Genomic DNA, 21607 nt, shown 5'->3' on the forward strand with positions numbered 1-21607 from the left:
ATCTTGGTGTTATGTTGTAGTGCAAAAATCCTCATTTGAAGAAACAATTTAAAAAAGACTTCCTCTTGTGTTCATAAGATGAAAACAAATCACCATTTGCTAGGCTACCAAGAGATAACTTATTGCATAGTTCATATACTCAGCATGTACTTGACATTGAGAGGGCAACTTAGAAAATAAGTGATGGAATGGAATATTGATTGTGACCACTTCTATCTTGTGACGCCTCTTGTTTTTATACAGGCAAAGAAGTAGAGTGCTCCCTCACACTTCCTTGGTGCAGTCTCTCTTTTGGTGTCTGTCCTAGTGCTCCATACCACCATAGGTTGTGATCCAATTGCAGTTCTTAATTATTCTGTTTTTGGCCTGCCATGCAGCAGCCTTAGCGTTTGGCCCAATTTTGGGACCAAGCACGTGGCATCTATTCATTAGTTATTGAAGTTAACTGATTTAATTGGGCAAATTGGTAGGCTGTTGGCGCCTTGCTTTCTTAAGCGCAGCCTTTTTCTGGGACCTCGAGCCATGCCGTGCGTGGATGAGGCTCTGTTTAGAAGCTTTGGTTTTCTCCTTTCTGTGCGCACCCTTTTCCACGTGCTTTTAGCGAGCTGCCTATTTGTGCATCTGTTTAGAAGGTCTGGAGGAAGTAGTTTTACGTGTTGTGTGTCTCTTTGTTTTGCAGTGGTGAGTCTTAGCGGAAAATCTCTTGCAGGTTAGTTCCTTCTCTCTCTCTCTCTCTCTCTCTCTCTCTCTCTCTCTCTCTCTCGTTCTCTTTCTCTCTCTCTCTCTCTCTCTCTCTCCTCCCATGTCCGTCCATCCTGTAGGCTCTGCAAAAAGAATATCGTTGTTACTGTTTTTTGCATTTGATTGTTGACTGTATTCTTTTGTAATAGTCTATTAATGAACGAACTGTATTGCTTCACCTTTGTTCTCACTACACTCTCTCAAGCATTTGTGAAGACCTCTGGAATGATGTGATTCTTCTCCATTGCTGCTTGTTTGGTGTATTGTTAATAACTAGTGATGGGATATTGTAGTGTATTTTTTCTTCTTTAGAGAGAGAGAGAGAGAGAGAGAGAGAGAGAGAGAGAGAGAGAGAGAGAGAGAGAGGATATGAAGCCTTCAAGCAAGCAGATATGGGAAGAGGCATTTGTGCATTTCTTGATGCAGTGTGGCTTGTTTTTTTTATAAAATTGACCATTATTCGTTTTCTTTGTTGGCTTGTACCCTCGTGGAATCTGATGGTGTTTAATAGTATGTTAAGCTTGGGGTCAAGCTTGAGCAATTGCAATCTCTGTTGCTTTGATGCTTCCTTGGTAATTTCAAGATAAGTGAGTTATGCTAGACTTCGTGCCTTGTGATTGCTAGATTGATGAAAAGTTTTACTCTTATTGGCAAGATTGTGTAAAGCTGTCTGAAACCTTGGCGTTTTATATCGGCAAACGGCCGTCGAATCGACTGAATTTGCCGTCATGGAAGTCATAGGGGTTCATGTTGATGCGAAGTGATATGCTATTCAACAGATGGTCGTGTCGTTCGACTAGGTCTGTTGTTGGAGTCTGTCTTTATCTTGCCATTCTGGATGTGCCTTATCCCGACGATTTGTGCTACTAGCAAATGCATTCTCTTTTACATGTCTAGGAGCAGCGACTGCAAATGGGCTGGCTTTTGGACGTATACTTTTGTTTTGTGGCTGTTGTCTTCTTGCTGGCCATGTATCCTGCCTGTTGTGATGCATCACATGCTGACATTGATCATGATCATATAGTTTTGATGGGAACATGCGTTCTTCACTGCAAACTTCTTATTTTCACACAAGGCTTGTAGCCTGAAGCAGTAGGTCGCCCTCTTCCTGAAGGCCTTGTGGCTTCTTGCCCAAAGACATTGGGCGTTTCACCAAATCAGGGTCCTTTACAGGCTGTAAAGGGTTTCTATTGTCTTTATGACTGTTCTTTGTGTGCAGTTCGCTCCGTTTTGGAGGTTCTTGTTGTTTGGTATAGGTTGCTTGCAACCTCTAGAATCTCTCTTCTTTGTCCTGTAGTGTGATCTTTTCAGAGGGCTCCTCTTTATGCCATCTTGCACCTGGTAGTTTGTTAACAACACTTTTTCCTTGGTTTTGATATGCCATCTTCATTGTTTGAATTTATTTTCCAAGCAAGTGGGCAAACCTCTGTATGAAGTGAAGATTAGACTTGCTTGTGAGTGGCTAGCTTGCAATTCAATCAATGGTGTATTCAGCTCAGGGGTCTGCGGAGGACTTAAAATCATTCGCATGAAGGAGAAGGCCTTTAACAGTTGTTGCAGCATTTTGTTCAGCAGATTATGAGACTGGACCATTTGCAATTTGAGCAGTTATGCCCAAACCTTATGAATCATTTGTATTTTTGTGTCATGCATCGTTGATGGCAATGGACTGTCGATCGTCTTCAGTTTCTACTAGCCAGGTGGAGGACATTTTGGATCTATTTGGGCCGATGGAATCAATCATCTCGTCAAGATTATCTTGTTACGCATCGTTCGAATGCAGCAGCTTCTTAGTACTTCAAATGAAGTATTATATTCCATTCATTTCCTGTCATAGTGCATTGTATACTTGGCACTTGCTGGCCTCTAGAAAGTGTCCCTATGAGATCGATGCAATGGTTGGGGTTAAACCTTGGAGCCCAAACTTTAGTAATGACTTCAGCTTTGCTTTATGAAGGGCTTACCAAATACCTTCACTTTCCTTTCATGGCCAAGGAGACTCACACGGCCTTGTAACATCTGGAATACCTTATTAGTAACATTGAGCTTGCAGCAATGCCTAGATTGAGGAAAGACTCTGATGTTAACAAATGCTTGTTGGCATCACAATCTGCGTAAACACCTACAATGCCAATGTTGAAACCTACTGCCAATCAGTTTACAGCCATTGAGGTAGCGATGGGAGACGCAAGAAGTTTAGTCTAATCCCATATACATTCAAAGACTTCATGCTCGACTCAAAAGAGATAGGGCCACAAAGCTATTTGATTGATTTCAGAGGAGGCAATGTGACGATTGCTCTATAGATGCAGTTACCTTCACCTCCATCATGAATGTCTGTGGCAGTCGTGCACAAGACATGCATTCACACAAGTCTATATCAAAAGCCCAAAAACTGCTCGACGACCCTTCTGTTTGATACAGAAAATTGGTTGAAATATATGTTCGAGTAGGCTAGGGCGTTTGAGAAAGCTATCGGACTATTTTCACAGTAGGCAAAATGATGTTTGCTCCGACAATGTCATTCAAAACCTTCCTATCCAGAGGGGTTCTCGAATGCTATGGGGTCTTGGAAAACAATGTTGACATTGATACTGGTTTGGTGTCCAAACACTCACAGGTAGACCTCTTCTAATGTTGCGACCTGCAATCATCGTACACACACAGACACAGGCTATGAACTCTTTGACCTCTCTAGGTGGAAACATTTGAGGGTGGTTGAAAGGAGTGCATCGTGTGTCGTGACCTTGTGAGGTGGTCGATGACCACAGCTTCATGGTACGATCCTAGATAGAAACAATTGCGCCCACAATAGAGAGGACTTGAAGCTGTGAGAATTGATCCAATAGAGATGCTGTGCTGCTGGCAATTGGCTGTATGAGCACTGGCCGGTGCCATCCAGAGAGAGCCTCATTGCCACGGACCTATATGATTGTTTTCACAGGAGGCAAAGTGATAGTTGCTCTATAGATGCAGTAACCTTCACCTGCATCAGTAACCTTCACCTGCATCAGGAGAGCCAAGTAATAGGCTGCTATAGATGCGCATAATGAAAGTGATAATTAATTCTCATTTCAACAATCTAGTTGAGAAGAGCCAAAGCATGACATGCCAATTTTGCTGATAATAGGGATACGTGCAGAACTAGGACAGAACAAACACTGTGGCTTTGGGTAAGCTTGAGAGCAAAGATGCCCTAACACCCACGGGCATACATTCAAGAGAATACACATCTTATCCATTCATCCACAGGAAGTGTGATCTTTTCAGAGGGCTCCTCTTTGTGTCATCTTGCACCTGGTAGTTTGTTAACAACACTTTTTCCTTGGTTTTGATATGCCATCTTGCCTGAACTCGATGCAGGGTTCTTCTAACCATCAATGGCTGCTGAAGGTGTTCTTCGTTCTGCTTTTTTTTGTGCTCCTGAGAGATTCTTCTGGTGCAACGTATCTTGATTTTGAAGTGCTGGATCAGTTTGCTTGTCCGTGGCATAGTCATTGTTCTTCACAGTTGCAGATGAAAATACTCTTTTGTGATCGTTTTTCTCGACTTGATTAGAGGCATCGTTATGTAAGCTTGAGGTTCCTACCTTCCTTTCTCCAGTGTAATCTAGACCCTCCTCATGATTAAATGAGGTCTGAATTTCTGTTACATAAGGAATGGCTTTTCGTGCCTACATTGATCCTATCACGTTTGCCATCATTATAATTTACGATTTGGGCTGCTCCTGCTGCTCCTTTTTTGTCACAGCCTCCAGCACCTGTAGATGGTGCTCACTTATTACTGTGATACTCATCATGAGGTCCACTTGAGCTGTGCCTCTTACTATTTTCTCGAGATAAATGATTTGGGTAAGTTGGCTCCCCTTCTCTTGTTATTGCATTAAAGTATGGACCGTATTTATCGGGGAATAATTTTTGAGTTTTGGTATTTGATGAGAATTCATGTCTTCCAGATGTGTTTTCAATATACTTGCTTCTATGCGAACTTTTGTAAGTGAAGTCCTATCCTTCGTCAAAAACTGGTCTCTTGGAAACATCTGCATTACATGACCCTGAACTTTCTCTATCAATTTGTGCATGTGCTCTGCCTAAAGTTGGTATTTCTGCATTGATTCTGTCATCACTGCTCACAATTGGAGCAAGCAGTTTAGAGCTTGCGTTGGGAATTCCCAACGTGTCTTGTCTTTGATGGCATGTTAGACAAGTAGCCAATATCTTTTTTCTTTAAACCCCCATTTTCATCAGCAGCAGCATCTCGCCCTTCGTGTCTTGGATGACACGAACTGTCGTTTGTATTATCCAGGGTGACATTGCCATCATTCTTTGAAGAAGAGCGTGATCCAGAGTACTGTTGTGCATAGTTTAGAATGGCAAGCCGGCCAGGTTCTCCGGCAATTGCCTTGGCTGTGGAAGTAAACCCATGCTCATTGAAGACATCAGCAATGTCGGGAGATGAAGCAACAGACTATTGAACAACTTTTTCTACCCAAGCATGTTGGACACTCACATTCTCATTTTCCATATTGCCTCTTTGAGAGTTTCTCCTAGGGTAGCCTGACTCTCTACTTGCAGGCGCTCTCAAGTTTGTGTTGCTAGACTTGCCTGCTTTTGATGAGTTTCTTGACACACTTGAGGCTGTTAATGTGCCTTCTTTTTGAGAGAGGACTGCATCATCGTCTTCAACATAGACAAAAAAAAAGTCTCTACCACTGTCGCTTATCTCATCTGGATGTTGCATGAGGATTTCAGTTCTGTCGTCTGTGTTTTCTTCCTGATAATCTGACACTTTACGACGAGCTAATGATGCTTCCTTAGTTTTATCAGGCTCATGTAATTGCTTGCGAAGCGGGCTGTATCTTGATGCTTTGTATATCTGTTCCTTGTTGTCTTCTGAGACGACTTCATCATTGTCCCTTGTATCATTCATCATGACTGAACCTGGTTTGTAAGACTCATTAGCTCCTTTTATAGTAGCCTTGTCTTCGAGAAGCAGGCCAAATCCGGGGCCATAGGACTGAGGACTACGTCTGTTGTCGGAGATTCTTAAATCGCTCCTTGCGATCTCCTCTCTTAGAAAAGAGCTTTCTTGCTCTAGGTCATAGCCAGGTGAAGCAGGCTCATATTTGGGGAATGAATCTTGCTTTGGAGTGTGTCTAGATGCACCAAGTTTGGAGAGATGCCCTCAACCCGCACAAGCTCAAAACACTGGAGCGCTTGCTCATCTTAACCATGTAGTGCATATTTTGTGATCAATACATTCCAAGAAACATCCCGAGACCTGAGTTCCTCTAGAACATCTCTTGCTTTTGCAAAGGCACCACATTTGGTATACATGTCCATCAGAGCATTGCTGAGTACATACATATGCAATAGCTCTTATTGTTCCACATGCTTTGAGGGCACTAAGATAAGTAACGTTATCTGGCATGATGCCCTCATGCTTCATTCGGCTAAAAGACTTAGCTGGTCTTGGCCGTGAGCTGCAAGGTCTGTGATCAGTGCATTTCAAGAGACGACATCCCGGCGGGGAAGCTCTTTAAGTACGGTCTCTGCCTTTGACAGAGCTTCTTCGCTGGAATCTTTTCATGAATTTCGTCTTCCTTATCATGGGCACTCAGAAGTCCGCATGCTTTAAAAATGCAAGTGAAAGTTGGTGCATCTGGAGGAATGCTCTCACGATGTGTGCAATCGAAACAAAGCAATGCTTGCTCATGTTAATCATCTTCTACATAACCAGCCATAAGTGTTTTCCAAGTTATTATGTCTTGAAAAGGGAGTGCTTCAACCATACATTCTGCCTTTAAAACCGCATCCCGCTTGGTATACATGTCTACAAGAACATTGCCAAGATCGGTATGTTTCTGCAGCATTTCTTCCCTTGCAATTCTATTGTGAATCTGTTTTCCTTCGTCAAAAGCTCCACTACAGCCTCATGCTTTCATGGAACAAGGATAGGTATGTAATACCTTGACTTGAGACTCTGCTGGCTTGAAGGATGAACGTCGTTGCGGTGATTTCTGATGACAAGGAAGTTGCGAAGACCGTTTCGGTCTTCTTTGGGATTCTTTTGAACACCAGGAGATAGACATGAGGCTAACCTGCATTCCCAATGTTAGAGAAACGAAGGGCTGAAATTACAAATGTCGATGATGTCGACGATGGATAGTGATGAAAGCACTTGGCTTCAGAGAGGGAGCGATCAAACAGAGTCTCAACTGTTTGCTGAAGCACCGGATTAGATCGTAAAGGCAGAACTAGTCCAGTCTTCTGTGACAGAAAGGGTTGAAATTGGAAAACGATGAGGCTGACACGGTGTACAGATTAGCATTAGGACTGCCTCATCGGCATGGAACAGAAAAGCTAGGCCTGCTCTTTCGTAAAAAAACCTAGATTCGATTCAGGAGCAGAAACCATTAGTAGACTGTAAGTTCTGTAAAAACGTCAAAAAAGGCTTGCTGCTAGTGCTCCTAAACCATGTACATGGAATTGCTGCTTTCTCAATCTGAAATTGCAAATGTCGATGATGTCGACGATGGATAGTGATGAAAGCACTTGGCTTCAAAGAGGGAGCGATCGAATAATGTCTCAATTGTTTGCTGAAGCACCAGATTAGATCGTAAAGGGAGAACTACCCCCGTCTTCTGTGACAGAAAGGGTTGAAACTGGAAAACGATGAGGCTGACGTGGTGTACAAATTAGCATTAAGACTGCCTCATCGGCATGGAACAGAAAGCTAAGGCTGCTCTTGCGTAAAAAAACCTAGATTCGATTCAAAAGCAGAACCCATTAGTAGACTGTAAGTTCTGTAAAAAATGCTGAAGAAGACTTGTTACTAGTGCTCCTAAACCATCTACGTGGAAATACTGCTTTCTCAATCTGGCTTTCGGAGGCATGCTACAAATGTGTCGTTTCAATCGTATTCGAGTTTCAAAGAAAAATCTCTCTGTAAATGGAATGTGCACAGACGCAATATCTTAGACAGACTCATTATGTCACAAAGTGATGACGTGGCGGACAGCAGAAACCCTAATTTCTGCCAAAAACCCTAAAATTCCTACAAACCCTAATTTTTGCCAGAAACCCTAATTTCCGGAAATCGCGGAGGCGGATTATTATTATTATTATTATTATTTTTTTTGTGGAAGATGATGAGCGACGCGAATTTTGCTTTTGTTTTTTTTTGTAAAAAAAGAGAAGACTCTCTAAGAGAGAGAGAGAGAACTGATGCTTTTGATTTTAAAAGCTTTTGGGGCTCTGCTTTTGGGCATCCCTTGTAACCTTTAAATTAGTGGTGAGGGCCTCACTTCTCAGAGCATCTGGACGCAGAGTCTGAGAGTGAAACCCTAACCGCTCTCTTGTACTTTGATGATTGATTAATATAAATTGAAATACCGAAAGGGGCGCCAGTCTTTGGGGCCAATATCTCTAGGCACAGAACTCCGCCGGGCCAGTGCAAATCTATTGTGATCTGTGAATTGTTTTGAAGTGGTTATTTGGTGCTGTCGCGGTTGATTCTTGACTTGGAGTGTCCAAGTTTGTTACAGTGGTATCAGAGCACGGCCGATTTCTCTTCTACGGGAAATCCGATCCCCGATATTTTTTTTTCCGCGGCACCTATGGCTTCAGGCAATGATCAGTCGACTCCCTCTGCATCTGGAGATGCGAGCTGGGATCACAACGAAGATTCAGACAGAAAGTATGGCCCGTCTCAGCCTACTCAGGCGGAGCAAAGAGAGATGGAGCGTCGTCAATTGATTGGCGATGCAACAAAGATGATGCTCAATTTTGCCAAGGATCCAAAGATGGCAAAATATATGAACCAGACCTCTTTGAAAGAGGTACAGATGGAGTGGCAGAGAACCACAACACCACTCCCGAAACCCGCTCTCAAGAAACCTTCTGCCTCTAAGAAATATACGGAGAAGGAACTGGAGAACGTGGTTGATGCACGGATTGCTCAGCTTTTTGACACGCAAAAGAAAGACAAAAAGCACGGCAAAAAGCAGAAGAAAGGCACTGACTTCCCGGGATATTTGGGTCGTCGGTCGACATTTGACAAGGCAAAGAAATTGAAGAAGCGCGTCAAGTTTGAAGACCTACCCAGTTCTTCTTCTTCTTCTTCTGACAGTTCTTCTAGCTCCTCGGATTCGAGCGAAGAAGACAGAAAAGGTAAAAAGCGAAGCAAGAAGCAACGCTTTGGAAAGGGCAAGAGAAAGGTAAAGAAGGCTAAATCTCGCCCAGAGACTGACAGTTCTACTGAGGACTCGTCTATAGACAGCTCAGATTCCGATGACGGAAAGTTTTATGCGATCAAGAAGAATTTTTACAAAGCCAACCAGTATGACTTTCTCGAAGATAAAAGCAAGAAAGTCCGAGAGTTTAAGGAAGGTGGCCACTCGATCAAGTTTGATACTTTTCAGGATACTCAGATGCTTCGAAGGCTTTGTCTTTTATACAGCAGTTTGACATCGCTTTCGCGGGAGGACGCTATTCAGAGCACTCCAAGATTGGGAGAGCTGCCTCTTACTTTAAGGGGAATGCTCGTACTTGGTGGTCCACGCTTCTATTAAGCAAGACTGTGCTAGTTACATGGCTGAAATTCAAGAGGCTTTTTATTTCTTCTTGGTTGACTCAAGAGTTTGAGCGAGATATACGAGCTGCTTGGAACCATCTCCGGATGACCAAGAAAGATACAATCAATGCTTATTGTGAAAGATTCTGGAGCTCTTTTCTACCCGCCTCTTCATTCAAGAAGATCTCGTTCAGAGAACAGATTGAGCGGTTTACCTTGGGTCTACCTACAGAGATCCGAGATCACTGCTTGAAACAGAAGTCAGCTTCTATTCAGGAGTTGATGAGTCATGCGAAGCGGGGCTTTGCCATTCACTCTGGCAGTTTGACCTACCCCACAGATAAGGCCATGACACAACGAGCCGAACAGACTTCTGGGAATGAAAGTAGAATGAAAAAGAGCAACCTAGAGAAAAAAAAGGATACACGATCCAAGCTTACTCCTGAGGAGAGAGCTCGCTTCATCAGAGAGGGGAAGTGCTTTGGATGCGGGGAACATGGACATATCTCCGCAGAGTGCCCTGATAAGGCACAGAAAGAACAGAATGATAAAGACGACGACAGGCCCAAGAGTTTGAGAGCAGCTAAGGAATGTGGCAAAAAAGGCAGATAGAAAAGCAGAACTGGTACCACATGGCGTGGGACCTGCACCAAATCTAATGAATGAAAGTACAAACTTTGCCGCTTTCGGGGCAAAGTGAAGGATCAGGAAGCTCTTTTAAAGGAGCCAAGGCCAACTTCTTTTCACTTGGAATTGGCGGCTTGATTTGGAACTACGCCCGACAGACTGACGCCACATGGCACCCGGATGGGATGTTGCCATTACACCGAGCATTGGCAAACTTTGTTTGCAATGACAGGGGTGTTCAAGGCACGCGAGTGACGTTCTACTCGGGATCCCTTGGTACCACAAGAACTACGCCGTGGTTGACTACCGGGCCGAGAAAGCGACTTTGATAAATGAAGGGCTTAGAGATTGTACTTGATGAACTTCAGTTTTCCTACTCATTCTTTTGGGAGAACTGAACGATGGATAAAGGTTGAATATGTTTTGACCTGAAGAAAAGAACGCCAAGATTTTTTTCTCCACGCTCATGCCGATTGCTTTTGAGAGGGCTTGAAGATCATACCATTGATCTGATATCTGGAAGCACGCCACCGAATCGGCCACCTTATCGTGTGAGCCGAGTACAGAATGAAAAGATTATGAACCTAGTGAAAGACCTCTTGGAAAAGGGTCTTGTCCAGCCTAGTACTTCACCGTATTGCTCTCCAGTGTTGTTGGTTTTGAAGAAAGACGGATCTTGGAGAATGTGCATCGATTATAGCACTCTCAACGAAATCACCATCAAGAACAGATTTCCGATTCCTAGGATCGATGATATACTCTGACAGGTTACAGGGATCCTCGTGCTTTAGCAGGATTGACTTGAAGAGTGGATATCATCAGATCAGGATAGCACCAGGAGATGTCTACAAGACAGCTTTTCGGACTACTTTTGGGTTATTTGAGTTTTTGGTGATGCCTTTTGGCTTAACCAATGCTCCTGCGACATTTAACCGGATGATGGATAGGATTTTTCGAGAGTACAGGCTATTTGTTGGCACTTTCTCTGACGACATCATTGTTTTCTCCAAGAATGAGGCAGAACACAGAGATCATCTGCTTCAAGTCTTTCAGGCATTACGAGATCACACATTAGTGATTAATGCTAAGAAAAGTGAATTTTTCCTACCAGAGATACACTTTTTGGGACACATTGTGTCAGCAGCACAACCAGGAGTGCAAATGGACCCGGCCAAGATAGAGACTATCCGTGATTGGCCCGATTTGAGGAATGTCCATGAAGTTAGAAGCTTCTTGGGACTGTGTTCGTACTACAGGCGGTTCATACGAAAGTTTGCAGAGGTTGCTTCCCCTTTGCATACCTTGACACAGAAAGGAGTATCTTTTTCGTGGGGACCCACAGAGGTGACTGCCTTTCGGACATAGAAAGAGAAATTGACTACAGGACCAGATTTGACTTTGCCGGACTTGCAGAAGTCATTTGAAGTATATTGTGATGCTTGTGGTCGTAGTCTGGGTACGGTCTTTATGCAAGAAGGTCATGTCATAGCTTACGAGAGCCGTTTGTTCTCTAGGCCGGAGATGACAGCACAGATCTATGGGAAAGAGCTTTTGGTGGTTATCCATGCTCTTACTCAGTGGCGTCATTACCTACTCGGAGCGGATTTTACTGTCTTTACAGACCATCAGAGTTGGCGCTACTTCTTGTCATAGAAGCAGCTTTCGGAAAAGCAGATGCGGTGGACGAACATCTTGTCATAGTTCCACTTCCAGATTGTCCATGTGCAGGGACAAAAGAATGTGGTGGCAGATGCTTTGTCTCGGAAACCGTTGGTTCTGGCTATTTCCGCGATACATCATAGGAGCTTCGAGGATATGGTCGATCAGTGTGCCACAGATACAGATTTTGCAGATATTTTCACACGGATACGGGATGGGGAGACAGTAGCTCGATACTCCCTTCGGGAAGGCTACTTGATGAAAAAGACTATGTTGTGCGTTACACAGCCGTTGAGGGAAAAGGTTATGACTAATTGCCACTGTCCACCTTTTACGGGTCACCGCGGCATTGCTACCACCATGAAAGGGGTAGAGAGAGATTTCTTTTGGCAGAGACTGAAGAAGGATGTGGAAGAGTTTGTGCGCAGTTGCTTGGTATGCCAGAAGGTCAAGTTTGACAGGCATAAGGCACAGGGATTGTTACAGCCTTTACCCATACCCACCCGCCCCTGGGAAAATATTGAAATGGATTTCATTTTTTTGATCTCTCGAGAATACAGAATGATCACGATGATTTTCCGATTACATGGCACGCCTGAGACGATTGTCTCCGACAGAGGACCCAGATTTATGAGTTTGTTTTGGAAGGCAATTTGGGAGAACATTGGCACGCGGTTGCAGTTCTCGTCATCGTTCCACTTGCAGACTGACGGGCAATCTGAGATTGCCAATTCAGTGATTTTAGATTTATTGAAGTCTTGTATCTCGCATCAGAAGACTCAATGGGAAAAGAACTTACCTTTGGTGGAATTTGCCTACAATAACACGATACACTCTTCGACGGGGAAGATGCCATGTGAGATTGTTGAAATTGCTGCGAAGGTTCCATCCTTCCTGAGCACGAAAGATTAGAAATTTGAAGCGGATGAATATTCGCGAGATTTGGATACTGCTTTTGCCAAGGTTCACGAGACTTTGCAGGAGTCTCAAGAACGACAGAAAAAGGCAGCGGATCGCCATCGTCGCGACTGGAAACTGAAGGAGGATGATTGGGTGCTCTTACTTTTGAGAAGGCACGCCTAAGAAAGAAAAAGGGAAAGGAGAGGCTTTTTCCAAAGCTCAGTATGTGATACTACGGACCTTTCCAGATTACTGACAAGATAAATGATGTCTCCTTCCGATTGAAACTGTCAGATACTTGGAGGATTCACAATGCATTGCATGCGAGTCTCTTGAAACCTGTTAAGGGTGATGTGCCTGATGATGGGGAGCCTGATGAGCAACCCAAAGTGGAAGAAAACGAGGAGATCCTTGTTCCTGAACAGATTTTGGCACATAATGATACGAAGAATAAGGGTAAAGTCCGAAGGCGGTTCTTGGTTAAGTTCAAGAATTATCCTGCACTTATGCGAAGAGGATGGAGGAGGAGGACCTAGCAGATACTCCTCGGATTGTGAAACTTTACCTCGATGTTTTGGTTTAGCATAGTCTACTCCAAACGGAACCCAGAATTCAGCTTGGCAGGAGATCTGGTGCAGTGGGATGCACAAGAGGGGAGTCATTCCACTCCTTTGTCAACAGATGCCTCGATTTTGATACTAAAGTCATTGATGTCTCTTTGAGCTTCAGGGATACTGAGAGCTGACAGTATTCTGCTGGATGACTTTTTGAAATGGAATTCTTGATTATGATACTGATTTGTTCTTGACTTCTTGTGAGTGCAGGAACTGATAGCCGAAATGACTGCAGAATTTTGGTCTGATTGATCTCGAATAGACATGGTTGCAATAGGGGTTAGTCAATTGGACATCGTTGAGGTCCCAATTGGACCTAGATGTGATTGCTAGCTACATTGCCGATAAATCATGGTCTAAGATCCGAATGAATGTTGAATGTCATGTGATGTCTGGTGATGTCCTGTGATGTCGTGTTGTGTGACTGTCGATTTTATACATGTGCTAGATGTGCGTTCCTAGTACGTAGGTACTAACAGTCAGTGTCTGCTAAGACGGTTTATGGCTTTTGTCGATTTTGCAGACGTAATCGCGGTCGATTACAATGCTTTCAAGAGGGGGGTATGTCACAAAGTGATGACGTGGCGGACAGCAGAAACCCTAAAATTCTTGCAAACCCTAATTTCTGCCAAAAACCCTAATTTCCGGAAATCACGGAGGCGGATTATTATTATTATTATTATTATTATTTTTTTGTGGAAAATGATGAGCGACGCGAATTTTGCTTTTGCTTTTTTTTGTAAAAAAAGAGAAAAGACTCTCTAAGAGAGAGGGAGAACTGATGCTTTTGATTTTAAAAGCTTTTGGGGCTCTGCTTTTGGGCATCCCTTGTAACCTTTAAATTAGTGGTGAGGGCCTCACTTCTCAGAGCATCTGGACGCAGAGTCTGAGAGTGAAACCCTAACCGCTCTCTTGTACTTTGATGATTGATTAATATAAAAAGAAATACCGAAAGGGGCGCCAGTCTTTGGGGCCAATATCTCTAGGCACGGAACTCCGCCGGGCCAGTGCAAATCTATTGTGATCTGTGAATTGTTTTGAAGTGGTTATTTGGTGCTGTCGCGGTTGATTCTTGACTTGGAGTGTCCAAGTTTGTTACACATTTAGTGAATGCAATACCTTGAGTTGAGACTCTGCTGACTTGAAGGATGAACGTCGTCGTAGTGATTTCTGATGACAAGGAAGTTACGGGGCTGTTTCGGTGTTCTTTGCGATTCTTTTGAACACTAGGAGATAGACATGGGGCTGATCTACATTCCCATTTTTAGATAAACGAAGGGCTGAAATTACAAATCTTGATGATGTCGACGATGGACAGTGATGAAAGTACTTGGTTTCAGAGAGGGAGTGACCGAACAGAGCTTCAATTGTTTGCTGAAGCACCATTCGGTTAAAAGACTTAAGTGTTAGCTGGCCTTGGCCATGGGTTGCAAGATCCGTGATCAACGCATTTCAAGAGAGGAGATCCTGACGGGGAAGCTCTTCAAGTACGACCTCTATCTTTGAGAGAGCTCTGCCCTTTGCATACATGTCAAAGACAGCATTGCCCAGAGCAATGTGATTTTTCAACAACCCATGTCTCATTATCTCTTCATGAATATGCTCTCCCCTGTCGAAGGGTCAGCTTTGAAAAGGGCTTCCCTCGCAACTGTGTTGTCGCCTGTATGAGTGTTTTATGGGGGTGAATGGAATGTGCATGGACGGAATATCTCAGACAGATTCAATCCGTGAATGTCGCCACAATGATTTCCGAAGACCAGACAACCTTGGGGCTGTTTTGATGGCATGCTACAAATGTGTTGTTTCAATCGTGTTCAAGATTCAAGGAAAAAACTCTCTGTAAATGGAATGTACATAGACGCAATATCTCAGATAGACTCGATCAGTGACCGTAATACCTTGAGTCAAGACTTTACTGACTTGAAGGATGAATATCGTTGCGGTGATTTTTGACAACAAGGAAGCTGCGGGCCTGTTTTGGTGTTCTTTGCGACTCTTCTGAACGCAAGGAGACAGACTTCTTTGCGACTCTTTTGAACACCAGGAGACAGATATGGTGTTGATCTGCATTCCCATTGTTAGATAAAAGAAGGCTGAAATTGCAAATCGCGATGATGTCGACGATGGATAGTGATGAAAGCACTTGGTTTCAGAGAGGAAGCGATCGAACAGAGCCTCTGTTGTTTGTTGAAGCACCAAATTAAATCGTAAAGGCAGAACTGTCGAGTCTTCAGTGTCAGAAAGGTTGAAACTGGAAAACGATGAGACTGACGCGGAGTACATAATAGCACTAGGACTGCCTCATCGGCATGGAACAGAAAAGCTAGGGTTGCTCTTGCATTAAAAAACCTGAACTCGATTCAAGAGCAGAAACTATTAGCAGATTGTAAGTTCTGTAAAAACGCTACAGAAAACTTGCTCTACTAGTGCTCCTAAACGGTCCACGTGGAAATGCTGCTTTCTCAATCTAGCTTTCGGAGGCGTGCTACAAATACGTTGTTCTAGTCGTGTCGAGTTTCAAGGAAAAAACTCTCTGTAAATAGAATGTGCATAGACGCAATATCTCAGGCAGACTTGACCAGTGAATGTAATACCTTGAGTCGAGACTCTACTGACTTGAAGGATGAATGTCGTTGCGGTTATTTCTGAAGACAAGGAAGTTGCGGGGTTGTTTCGGTGTTCTTTGTGACTCTTTTGAACGCCGGGAGACAGATATGGGGCTAATCTGCACTCCCACTGTTAGAGAAATGAAGGGCTGAAATTGCAAATCTCGATGATATTGATGATGTACAGTGATGAAGGCACTTGGTTTCAGAGAGGAAGTGATCGAACAGATCCTTAATTGTATGCCGAAGCATAAGATTACAGAGAAGAGATCGGAAAGGCAGACCTAATCCAGTCTTCTGTGACAACAAGGATTGAAGGTGGAAAACAGTGAGGTTGACACGATGTACACACTAACATCAGGACCGTCTTATCGGCATGGAACAGAAAAGCTAGAGCTACTCTTGCGTAAAAGATCCTAGAACTGATTTAGGAGCAGAAACCATTAGCAGAGTGCAAGTTCTGTTAAAAACGTTGCAGAAGACTTGCTACTAGTGCTCCTAAACCATCTACGTGGACATGTTATTTTCTCAATCTGGCTTTGGGAGGCGTGCTACGAATGCGTTATTTCAGCCATGTTCGAGTTCCAAGGAAAAAACTCTTTTTTTTTTAGGACCGTGATGTCTTGTCTTATTGCAGTCCTAGGTGACTGCCTTTCTGTAAGCAGCGCAGGCAAACGTATTTCAACAAATTGCTTTCTCCCAACTCTGGGTGCCTGTTTGAGAAAGTAACCGCTATTGAGATGCCTTTCGTGAAACATGCGCATGTGTCCAATTCAAAGCTTAATATAAAAGAGCTACAATACTCATTGAACCTAGTGTGATCAGCCTAGGATTAGGTATAGGTGCATAAACCTACCATCACGAAGGCTGAATCCAAATAAATAGGTGCAATTGAAAATGTTTTGGCGGCATCATGTAATTGGATATGGTCTGAAAGAAAATAACTTGCCATGAGTAGTCTTCCTGACCAATCAGCTTGCCTATAATGAGATAAAAAAGTCCTTCCCAAGTTGCGCACTTTTGGTTTCACGGACAACGACAAGTAGCAAGTTTTGCTTGGCGTCATCTCTTAGCAAGAGTGAGAAAATGGCCTTGACAATGCTACTTTTCTTCCCGATCCTCCTAAGGCGAACATCAACTTGATTTCATTAGCGCCGATGTTTAAAGGACGTAGAAGAAAGTGGTAGATTGAAAGGAAAGGTCTACAGTTAGATATCTTTAGACACCTTGCACATTGATACGTAGAAAGGGTCGAAAGTTCAGCGTGAGATTGTTGTATCAAAACGCAGCGAAGAAGTAATACTCTTCTACTTTTGTCTTTATTTTGTGAATGCTTGTGCAATTAGAAACTTCGAGTCTCTTGGATCCGGCTCCATGGTTGACTCTTCGGATGTGATAAGCTTCTCGAGATCAAGCCAACGACTTTCTTGAGGGTCATCCAAGCAAATTAGAAAACAATGTGCATTGAAATCGAGGTCTCATAAAGACAAAGGCCATATCCTCGAAAAGGACACTCATAACATGTCCAAACACAGTATTGAGGACCACAAGTGCATAGAAAAGAGAATTTGCTGGCATTCTTAAAAGATCTAATGTCTTACAATCTCTTGGTAACCTCAAAATCGACATGTGAGAAGAACCCAACAAGCTACTGTCACACTGAGGAATGTTGGATTACCTTCATGCTGCAATATTGCTACGGACAACGGCGAGTAGCAAGTTTTGCTTGGCGTCATCTCTTAGCAAGAGTGAGAAAATGGCCTTGACAATGCTACTTTTCTTCCCGATTCTGCTAAGGCGAACATCAACTTGATTTCATTGGCTTTGATGTTTAAAGGACGTAGAAGAAAGTGGTAGATTGAAAGGAAAGGCCTACAGTTAGATATCTTTAGAGACCTTGCACATTGATAGGTAGAAAGGGTCAAAAATTCAGCGTGATACTGTATCAAAACGTAGTGAAGAAGTAATAGTCTTGTACTTTTGTCTTTCTTTTGTGAACGCTTGTGAAATTAGAATCTTCGAGTCTCTCTTGGATCTGCCTCCATAGTTGACTCTTCGGAGTTGGATATCTTTAGACACCTTCCACATTGATAGGTAGAAAGGGTCGAAAGTTTAGCGTGATACTGTATCAAAACGCAGCGAAGAAGTAATATTCTTCTGCTTTTGTCTTTCTTTTATGAATGCTCGTGCAATTAGAAACTTCGAGTCTCTCTTGGATCCGGCTCCATAGTTGACTCTTTAGATGTGACAAGCTTCTCGAGATCAAATCAACGACTTCCTTTAGGGTCATCCAAGCAAAGTAGAAAACAATGTGCATTGGAATTGATTGTCTCATGAAGACAAAGACCATATCCTCGAAAAGGACACTCAAACATGTCCAAACACAGTGCTGAGGACCACAAGTCCATAGAAAAGAGATTTTGCTGGCATTCTTAAGAGATGTAATGTCTTACAATCTCTTGGTAAGCTCAAAATCGACATGTGAGAATAACCCAACAAGCTATTGTTGCACCGAGGGATGTTGGACTGCCTTCATGCTGCAAGATTGCTCTTAGCTAAGAGAAACTTGTAATTATGAGAATACATATGGTACAAAGAGTAGTCTTTTTTGAATGCGCAACACAAATAGAGAGAGAGAGAGAGAGAGAGAGAGAGAGAGAGAGAGAGAGAGAGTAAAAAGTGTATATGTAATTAATCAACACAAAACATATATGACTTTCTGTTCTTTGGGTTGTGACATATTTCAACTCTTCACAAATGTTTGATTGACTGTATGTATTGTTATGAAATCGTTAGAGATTTAATTTGTTGTGAATTGTTGCCCTGCTTGACAAATTGTTGTGTGATTTGACTAGTTCTATTATTTTGGTCTTACTTGTTGGTGTATTTGTGCCATGCTCATTATGGATAGATCTTTTTTTTTTTCCATAGAATTCGCCGTTTGCAATTTGCATGAACACTTGTTTTCTTCAAAATGTTTGTGAGAAACTAAAATTCATGAGTTACAGATTGATTGGACTTATACGATGATTGTCTTCTGTGGTAGCTTTAAGATAGGGAAAAAAAAGAACACTGTGTACATTTACAGGGTGACAACATTGCTCACTTGACTTTCAAGTTAAATATGATATGCCGTGTTCAGATGTATTACTGTCAAGTACAAAACAAGCTAGATATGTCAACATTGCTACATGCAAAATATTCTTGTGCTTCCGACTTTAAATGAGTTTTAACTTTTCATTTCAAAGATGTCTTTCTGGTGTATGAAAATATTGATGTGATATATAATTGAGTTATGGTATGAGTATTCGTTAATCTGAATAATGTAGGCATTAATTAAAAAATAGAGTTTTATGGAAGTTGTCTCCCAGCATAAGGAAGAAGAAGATATATATACTGAAAGTGATTAAGTCTTCCAATTCATTGGCCTAACTTTCAGGAAAACTTCAACATATAATCACTAATCCAGTTAAGTTTAACATTGTCAAACCCAAGAAACGCTCACCTTTATAGACTCTACTGATTCATCTACATACGGTGGATTATCTTTTGTTTTTTCTCCCTTGTTTTTTGAACAATCTTTAAAAAATGAATCTCGTTTTGATTTAAATTGTCATGATTTCATCTGCATAGTCAGTCTTTCCTCTTCTGCGTTCATTCTTTCTCTACAGAAATTATGATTGACAGCCGTTATTTTGGCTGTATCTACCATCATTAAATCTATAATGTGATATTATTTTATTACATTGATTACCGTGGGAAGACTTTGACAAAGCATTGTTACTTCGATTCAGTGTATCGTTCTCTGAATCCAAAAGTACTCGTTTCTTTTCACTTTGTTGATCGATCTTTTGGGGAGTCTTCGCCAGATAATCGTTGATTCGATTGGGTATGTTGTTGTTCAAACCAATAAGTGATTGCATCCATTGACTCATCATCCAAAGACACTTCGACAAACAATCGTTATTTTGACTATATTTGTCGTCCTTGAATTTGTATGATGAGTCTATTTTGCTATCTTGGTAGTTCTTTGGCAAGATTTCGACAGAGGATTGTCACTTCGATTCAATCTATCGTCCCCTGAATTCAGAAGTATCCATTTTCTTCCACTTTGTTCATCGATCTTTTGGGAGTCTTTGCCACACAATCGTTGATTCGATTGGGTCTGTCGTTGTTCGAACCAACGAGCGATTGCATTCATTGACTCATTATTTGAAGACACTTTCTTTTGCTTTTCTCCCTTGCTTTTTGAAGAGTCTTTAAGAAATAAATCTGATTTTGGTTTGAATCGTCGTGGTTTCATTTCCGTAGTCAGTCTCTTCTCTTCTAAGTTCATGCATCTTCTACATAAAGTTTGACAGACAGTCGCTATTTCGGCTATATCTGCCATCCGTAAATCTACATTGTGAGTTTATTTTGTTATATTGATTATCTTGTGAGAAGGCTTCGGCAGAGGATTGTCTCTTCGATTCAATCTGTCGTCCCGTGAATTCAGAAGTACCCGTTTTCTTCCATTTTGTTGATCGATCTTTTGGGAGCCTTCACCAGAGAATCGTTGATTCGATTGGGTCTGTCGTTGTTCGAACCAATGACCAATTGCATTCGTTGACTCATTATCTGAAGACACTTTCTTTTGCTTTTCTCCTTTGCTTTTTGAAGAGTTTAAAAAATGAATCTGATTTTGGTTTAAATCTCGTGGTTTCATCTCCATAGTCAGTCTCTTCTCTTCTACGTTCATGCATCCTCTACAGAAAGTTTGACAGATAGTCGTTATTTCGGCTATATCTGCCATCATTAAATCTACATTGTTAGTTTACTTTGTTATATTGATTATCTTGTGAGAAGACTTCGGCAGAGAATCGTCACCTCGATTCAGTCTATCGTCCCCTGAATTCAGAAGTATCCGTTTTCTTCCGTTTTGTTGATAGATCTTTTGGGAGTTTTCGCCAGATAATCGTTGATTCGATTGGGTCTGTCGTTGTTCAAACCAATGAGCGATTGCATTCATTGACTCATCATCTGAAGACATTCGACAAACAGTCGTTACTTTGATTATATTTGTCGTCCTTGAATTTTTATGGTGAGTCTATTATTTTACCTTGATAATTCTTTGGAAAGACTTCGACAAATGACCGCTGCCTCGGTTTTATCTTCCGTTTTTCAAATCCAAGAATAAAGGTGTTTGCTTCAGTTAGAACCACAGTAACTTCGTCCACATAAGACTACTTTTTTTGTATTGACCACTGCTTGAAGAAACTTCGTTGGTCTGACGTCATTTTTGCTCTATTTTTCATCACTAAATTTGTACAACGAGTTTACTTTACTATATTGACCATCTTCCGATGCTAAGTATCTTCTGAGGAAACTTTGATGAACAGACGCCACTTAGATAACATCTACCATCGTTGAATTTATGCTTTTATAAATAAACAAGATTTCGATGGAAGATCGTTCCTCTAGCTTGTGTTCGTCACCATCAAGCTCACAAAATATAGACTCACACTAAGTCATGATTACATGCGTTGTTATTTGTATGTTTCACGATTACTGGTTGGCGTGAGGATTTGATTTGTTGTAACGAACGTATTTTAAAAAAACACAGATATAAACGTACGTGGTGCATTGTCATACAGGTTTGCGACAAAAGATGTCAACCAAGATTCTCGATTCAGATGTAAAGAAAAGAGTTCGATGTCAAATTCTGATGGTGATATTGTCACTGTCTACAAGACATATAGATGCGATTGTTGCGAGTGAAGTAAAGCTACACAACCTTGTGCAAGAGATTGTCAGATCAATAGAAAAAAAATTCCTGGGCAATCTACCCAAGTGTGCTCGTGACCTCGGCAAAGAACTTCCGACAGAAGTGGATACAATGAAAATTAA

The 21607-nt window shown here is 42.0% G+C and overlaps 1 long non-coding RNA gene and 1 pseudogene across 1 annotated transcript; one reads left to right on the forward strand and one right to left on the reverse strand.

The window, feature by feature from the left end:
• The first annotated feature begins 499 nt into the window (after positions 1 to 499).
• LOC147459159 (uncharacterized) lies at positions 500 to 21461 on the forward strand. The gene is made up of 3 exons (XR_015187841.1): positions 500 to 573; positions 680 to 709; positions 21355 to 21461. It is a non-coding gene; the product is annotated as an uncharacterized LOC147459159 (long non-coding RNA).
• LOC147459160 (uncharacterized) lies at positions 716 to 6613 on the reverse strand (annotated as a pseudogene).
• Positions 21462 to 21607: the final 146 nt, after the last annotated feature.

This window comes from Adiantum capillus-veneris, chromosome 4, assembly GCF_014529385.1.
Source record: "Adiantum capillus-veneris isolate H3 chromosome 4, ASM1452938v2, whole genome shotgun sequence".
Taxonomy (NCBI): Eukaryota; Viridiplantae; Streptophyta; class Polypodiopsida; order Polypodiales; family Pteridaceae; genus Adiantum; species Adiantum capillus-veneris.